This window comes from Pristiophorus japonicus, chromosome 7 (genome assembly GCF_044704955.1).
Source record: "Pristiophorus japonicus isolate sPriJap1 chromosome 7, sPriJap1.hap1, whole genome shotgun sequence".
Taxonomy (NCBI): domain Eukaryota; kingdom Metazoa; phylum Chordata; class Chondrichthyes; family Pristiophoridae; genus Pristiophorus; species Pristiophorus japonicus.
The window spans coordinates 52,972,791-52,979,299 of record NC_091983.1 but is presented as its reverse complement, the minus strand read 5'-3'; the positions used below and the strand labels follow the sequence as shown (position 1 = coordinate 52,979,299).

Genomic DNA, 6,509 nt, shown 5'->3' with positions numbered 1-6,509 from the left:
GATCCTGCGTGAAACCTGACTGCAGACTACTGCATCTGGGCTGCTGCCATGCGAGCACAAAGATGGTGGGTATTGGTTGAGAGGGTAGCGAAGGAACAGACCTGCTTCCAGCTTGAGAGAAGGTAACGCGTACCAGTCCCATCGCATCAACCTCTTGAAGGGCTGTGCTCAGCACTTTCACTGATCTGCAGGAGAGCAGGTTGCAGACGTTGAGTGATTCCTTCAAAGCCCCTATCTACTCAGTCCATCAAACTGTCCAAGGTGGACACCAGTCTCTCAAGATGCATCCCAGAGTCTCCATGGCAGCCATTTGTGCTTCCATCAAAGCTGCAAAGGCTGGCGACACTAATTCTCTTTGTAAAGGCCCGTGTGCAGCATCCCTGGGGGTGACCACACTCTCCAGTCTAACCCGCGTGGAGTGTGAGGGATGGAATGCATGGCCTTGCAACCTCAGGAGGATAGTCTTCCTCTGAGGTGTCTTCTGTAGGAGCCTCTTTCTGCCTAAAGAGACGAAAGATAGGATGGCGCTGAGAAGCTGGGCATTTGCAGGTGACAGTTTTGAGAATGCAGCTTAAGTTATGAATCTTATTGCATAATTGTTGAGAAGAATGAAGGGTTGCAAGTAATATACAGGCACACGTTCCCCAGTGCTTTCACACACACACCAAGAATCCATTCAACATAAGCTCTACCTTAATAAAGGTTTTGAAATATGTCCCCTAGTTTTTCTTCGAATAATTTTGAGATCAACGAAACAAAATTGTTAGAAACTGAAGAGAAACACTGTTTCTCGGGCTAACCGGGAAATTGTACACACTGAACATATCAAACTTCAGGATTTGCCTTCAGCTGACAGAGTCACTGCTCAGAGCAACTATATCACGTCCAAGTCCAGGCTTTTCCGAATATCTGATCTCCTCAAGTAACAACTTTAATGCAAACATAAAAACACATGCAAGCCAGAAAAACAATTAATTCGGTAATTTTAACCATTTTATTGTGAAATATATATTTTTTATTTTTCTTTAAAATCAGTTATTGGACAATTAGAAATGTCAGTTACTGAGGAAAACTGGCAGCTGAAAAACAGAAGGGGTGGGCCCTATGCTCCCGCCACCGCTCCGCAATGCTCTGCGCAGCACTGGTAAATTCCCGTCGCTAGCTCTCTAATCCCACCCCTGAGAGGAAGATGAGCACACGACATTGCACTCCACTTTCTCTCGGGGACAGAAACCCCAATTTTGCTGCTGGGGCGGGACTTCTGTGCTGGGTACAAGAAGTCCGCCTCGTCTTGGTTACCGCCCCGGTTTTCGACTCCTAAGTGCGATGCTTACTGGAAATGTGTGCTATAATAAAATATATTATAGATATTAAGGGCTAAAAATTGAACATGGCCTGAAAACAGGCGGTGTCATAGCCTAGCACTATTGTGCTGCACCGGGTCAAAGTGGTCCGGGTAGCACACACAACTCGTGCTCAGTTCTCATTAACATGAATAGGGTGCTGAGTTCTGCACTAAAACTCCTGCTCATTGGCTTGCTGCTCAACAGGCAGCCCAATATCGGGTGCAGTCTAATTCCCAGTCATGTTTGGCCTGGGCTTTATCCACTAATTAAAGGGGAGGTGCATTGATGCAACAGCACCTCATTGTCATTCCACTTGAAATTCCACTTGGAAGCAGACACTACTGCTAAGAAATGGCCGAGCCTCAGCACAGGCAGAGAACAAGCCGATTCCCTGACGCAGCTCTTGAGGCACTGGTGGTGACCGTGGAGAGGAGGCAGCCTGTCCTCTTCCCGCAAGTTGACAGGAAGCCATAGGCCTAAACGTCAAGAAGGCTGTGGCAGGAGATATCCAATTATGTGATGGCCACTAGTGTGGTCCCCAGGTCTCCCATACAATGTTGCAAGAAGTTTATTGACCTCACAAGGCAGGTCAGGGTGTGTGAAGGCTTCAGCCTTTCCCACGATCTGCACCACAAGGCTAATGCACTGCTCAATGCATCACACCCCCAGCACTCACCTACCAGCAATCTCTACCTATCACCACTCACACCTCACAATCATAGCTTCACTTCACTCTCACAACCTTACCACTGCTGCAACACTCACACCCACATCCCACACCATGCACACACTGACAGGTATTCAATTATGGCAGGCACATCACCCAAATACATTGCACCACACTCACTCAAATACTTTCCTTTCTCTTGCAGGAGCAATGACAGACAGGTTCTCGGCCTTTTGGCTAAGATCATGCGTAACTGACCTGACAGGGGAGTAACCACCATAACCCCAAGGTGGTTCTCCCTGGATCAGGAAGGTATATGCTTGCTTTTTTGGAAATAGGAGGTGGGTGGGGTGGCTTGACCCATCCACCTCCACGGAGGTGTGTGGGGGACCTGACCCATCCACCTCCATGGCATGAACCTGGTATTGCAGTACTTCCAGGAACGGTGCAGTGGCTCTAGGCCTTTTGGCTAAGAGCATTGGCGCAGAGTGATCCTTGGCGTGTGTAAGGTGACCTCTGGCGTTTGTGATTTGACAAAGAATTGGAACGATTGGCTACGAATTTCAAAAAAAAAAATGACAGACAGGTGGAGGGCAAGTTGCCATACATGCCCTGAGCCAACTGGAGGAGCGAGTGCTGGACATCATTGGACAGGAAGCCATGGAGGCCATGGCAACAAGCGAGGTTGAAGATAACAATGGTATGCTCATTGTTAGTCCTTCTTCTCAAAGCCACTTCTTCCTCTTCTTACTTATAATCTGCTGTTGCCGTATGCTTACTTCCCTGCCCCCCCTACCTCCTCCCCATCTCCCCTCACCATAACCAAACTCTTTTTTGGCAGCAGCCATGAGGCTGAAAGTCTGGGTGCAAGAGTTCTGTGACCACCTCCTTGACAAAGTGGAGCCTCCTGATACACTGCTCCTCGCTTAAGTGGATATAAGAGAAGAGCTCTCGGAAGATCCACGATGGGTAAGGCCTCCTGTTGAGAGCCCCCCTGCGCCTCCTCTCCCTGCACGCAGCTTCTCATCTTCGCTGCCTCTGCTTCCTCTTCCGAAGATACTCGAGCATGAAGTGGACTGCCAGTAGAGCTTCCATGACTATGAATAAGTTCTGTGAGCAGAAGCCTTTAAATAAGAATGAAGGCGTTCTCCACTTGCCTCAACACTCCCTGTCACTTTAGGATCTTGAAAGAAGTTTATAAAGCTAGTGCAGTTGCAGAAGGTTCCACAGAGCCAGCCAAACTGAAGAAACATGATCCCTTTAAACATGAGCTGCTAGAGATTCCTTCCTGCTTGTCAACGCTTGCTCAGCTGGTTGCAGTTCAGGCATGCCGGTAAGTGGAGCGGCGAAGTTGAAAATAGGAGATCAGGCATCAAGTGAGCGTTGCACACTCACTGACATCATGATCTGCATAATCTATATCATTTTCACAAGCGCAGATATTGGCAGCACTACCGCCCAGCTGAAAATGGCGGCCACCGCAGGACCCGCCGGAAGCGAGCGGAAATGTGGCGGCCTCTATTTTGTCCCACGAATCAGACAGTAAAGGCTGGTACTAAATCCCCGAATTTTTAGCTCAATTTTGGACAAAGTTATTTCTAGTGTTCATCAAGTCCTTACATAAGTTGCTTATATGTTAATTTAATGTTGTAATGGCACTGCTGGCTCCTGGCAGTAATTCGGATGTCGGCAGTAAGGCCAAGGTAATCTTGCCAGATTTTCTAAGGCCAGCAGCTAGAAACTGATTTTTAGCTGGATTGTCAGGCTAAATGAACCTGACAAATTGATCTTCGCTCTTGCCATAGTTTGTGTGAGACCCATGCACCAGGAACTAAAGGGCAGGTGCACAGCAATATAAACACGGCTATATTTAGAGGTTTTTACTTATCACTCTCTTTGCAAAGACACACTGCACACACTCACCCACCCCTTCAGTGTTATTGGTAATACCCACACACCACCCGCATTGATCAATACTGTTTATCTCGAATACACAAGCACTGGCCTTGAGAAATCAGCAGCTGACTCTTGCTTAAATCTCTTACTAGTGAGGTAATTCTCACAGATTTATTATTTTTTTTAAACAGTGCCTGAGGCCTATTTTTTGGAATTCTGTACAAATCACTGGAGTCTGTAATTTTGTGGTGCAAGTCTTGAGACAGACGTTTGCTGGATGAAGCAGCTCTGGTTACGATCAAACTGAATTTACATTTGGACCCCCTCCAGCAATCTCCCGGCTTCTCTTATAAACATAGCTAAAGATAACAACAAATGCAGAGGAGAATTGCAAGCAGCACCATTGATCCTTTTAAGACAACAGAGAAAGTCACTTATCAAACCACTGGCAGAATAAAGTGCTTTGATATAACGTTTGTTACAGAACCTCAAGGTACTTAGTAGTCTTTTTCTGGTTCTCTTGATATTGCAGTTACGATTGATTAAAAACAGCAATAAAAACTCCTCCCAAAAAGCAGTCTAAATCTTTGCTGCTTGGCAGCAAAATTGAGTTTTATATATATTCATTGCAAAGTGCAAGCATAGTCTGGTGTCATTTGGCACTGCTTTTTATGCAAATACAATAAAAAATGTTTCACTTTATCAGTGAAAAACGTGCATCGATGTAGGTTTCAAGTGAAGAACATTATTCCTTTTACTGGCTATGCAGACTTGCACCATATCTCTGTTCATGTTTGTACAATGGCCTACATTAATCATCATTAACTTAATAAAAAATGACCATGAGGTAATTAAGTTGCAAGCCAATGGAAACATTGAAGAAGTTGCCTTACATGACTACAGTGGCCCGTGCTCATACCTGCGGTGTATTTGCATTACAGATAAGCACACGGACCAGCAAGACCCATAGCAACAGTATTAAGTTTGTCCAGCTCAATGAAGATAGAAGACACAATTTCAAAAGTGTCCATGGAGAGCATTCATCAATGATGTAGCTGTTTAAGTAGTTTGCGAACACATCACCTAAGGGCTTTATTAGGTGCTTTACGGCTGGATGTTTTTCATTCCTAAATGTTATAGCAGAGGAGAAGAGTAGAAGTGTTGAATTTTTAAAATTTATTTTGAGATGTACACACCACTGGCAAGGCCGGCATTTATTGCCATCCCTAATTGCCCTGGAGAAGTTGATGGTGAGCCACTTTCTTGAACCACTGCAGTCCGTGTGGTGAAGATACTCTCACAGTGCTGTTAGGGAAGGCGTTCCAGGATTTAGACCCAGCGACGATGAAGGAACGGCGATATATGTCCAAGTCAGGATAATGTGTGACTTGGAGAGGAACTTGGAGGTGATGGTGTTCCCATGAACCTACTGCCCTTTTCCTTCTAGATGGTAGACAGCCTTATCCTAGATTATATTCAGCTTCTTAAGTTTTGTTGTAGCTGCATTCATGCAGGCAAATGTAGAGTATTCCATCACATTCCTAACTTATGTATTGTAGATGGTGAAAAGGCTTTGGGCAGTCAGGAAATGAGTCACTTGCCACAGAATACCCAGCCTCTGACCTGCTCTAGTTGCCACGGCATTTACTTGACTGGTCCAATTAAGTTTCTGGTCAACCCCCAGGATATGGATAGTGGGGAATTTGGCAATGGTAATAGCATTAAATGTCAAGGGAAGATGATTTGACTCTCTCTTGTTGGAGAGCACCATTGCCTGGCACTTGTGTGGCACAAATGTTACTTGCCACTTATCAGCCCAAGCCTGAATGTCGTCCAGGTATTGCTGCATGCGGGCATAGACTGCTTCATTATCTGAGGAATTAAAAATGGAACTCAACACTGTACAATCATCAACGAATATCCCCACTTCTGACCTTAAGATGGAGGAAATCTCATTGATGAAGCTACTGAAGATAATTGCACAGAGGACACTGCCCTGAGGAAATCCTGCAACAATGTCTTTGGGCTGAGGTGACTGGCATCCAACAACCATACCATCTTCCTCTGTGCGAGGTATGACTCCAGCCAGTAGGGAGATCTCCCTGATCCTAACTAACTTCAGTTTTACTAGGGCTGAATGCTGCCTTGATGTCAAGGGCAGTCACTCTCACTTTACCTCTGCAATTCAGTGCTTTTGTCCATGTTTGGACCAAGGCTGTAAAGAGGTGTGGTATCAAGTGGCCCTGGCGGAACCCAAATTGAGCATCAGTGAGCAGGTTATTGGTGAGTAAGCGCCGCTTGATAGCACTGTTGACGTGCCTTCCCTCATTTTGTTGATGATCGAGAGTAGGCTGATGGGGTGGTAATTGGTCGGATTGGATTGGTCCTACTTTTTGTGAACAGGACATACCTGGGTAAATATCAGTGTCGTAGCTGTACAGAAATAAGCTTGGCTAGAGGCACATCTAGTTCTGGAACTCAGGTCTTCAGCGCTACAGCTGGGATGTTGTCGGGAACCACAACCTTTACTGTAACCAGTGGGCTCAACCATTGCTTGATATCACGTGGAGTGAATCAAATTGGCTGAAGGCCAGCATCTG

The 6,509-nt window shown here is 45.8% G+C and overlaps 1 pseudogene; it reads left to right on the top strand.

The window, feature by feature from the left end:
• Nucleotides 1–2,230: 2,230 nt before the first annotated feature.
• LOC139267602 (U2 spliceosomal RNA) lies at nt 2,231–2,469 on the top strand (annotated as a pseudogene).
• Nucleotides 2,470–6,509: the final 4,040 nt, after the last annotated feature.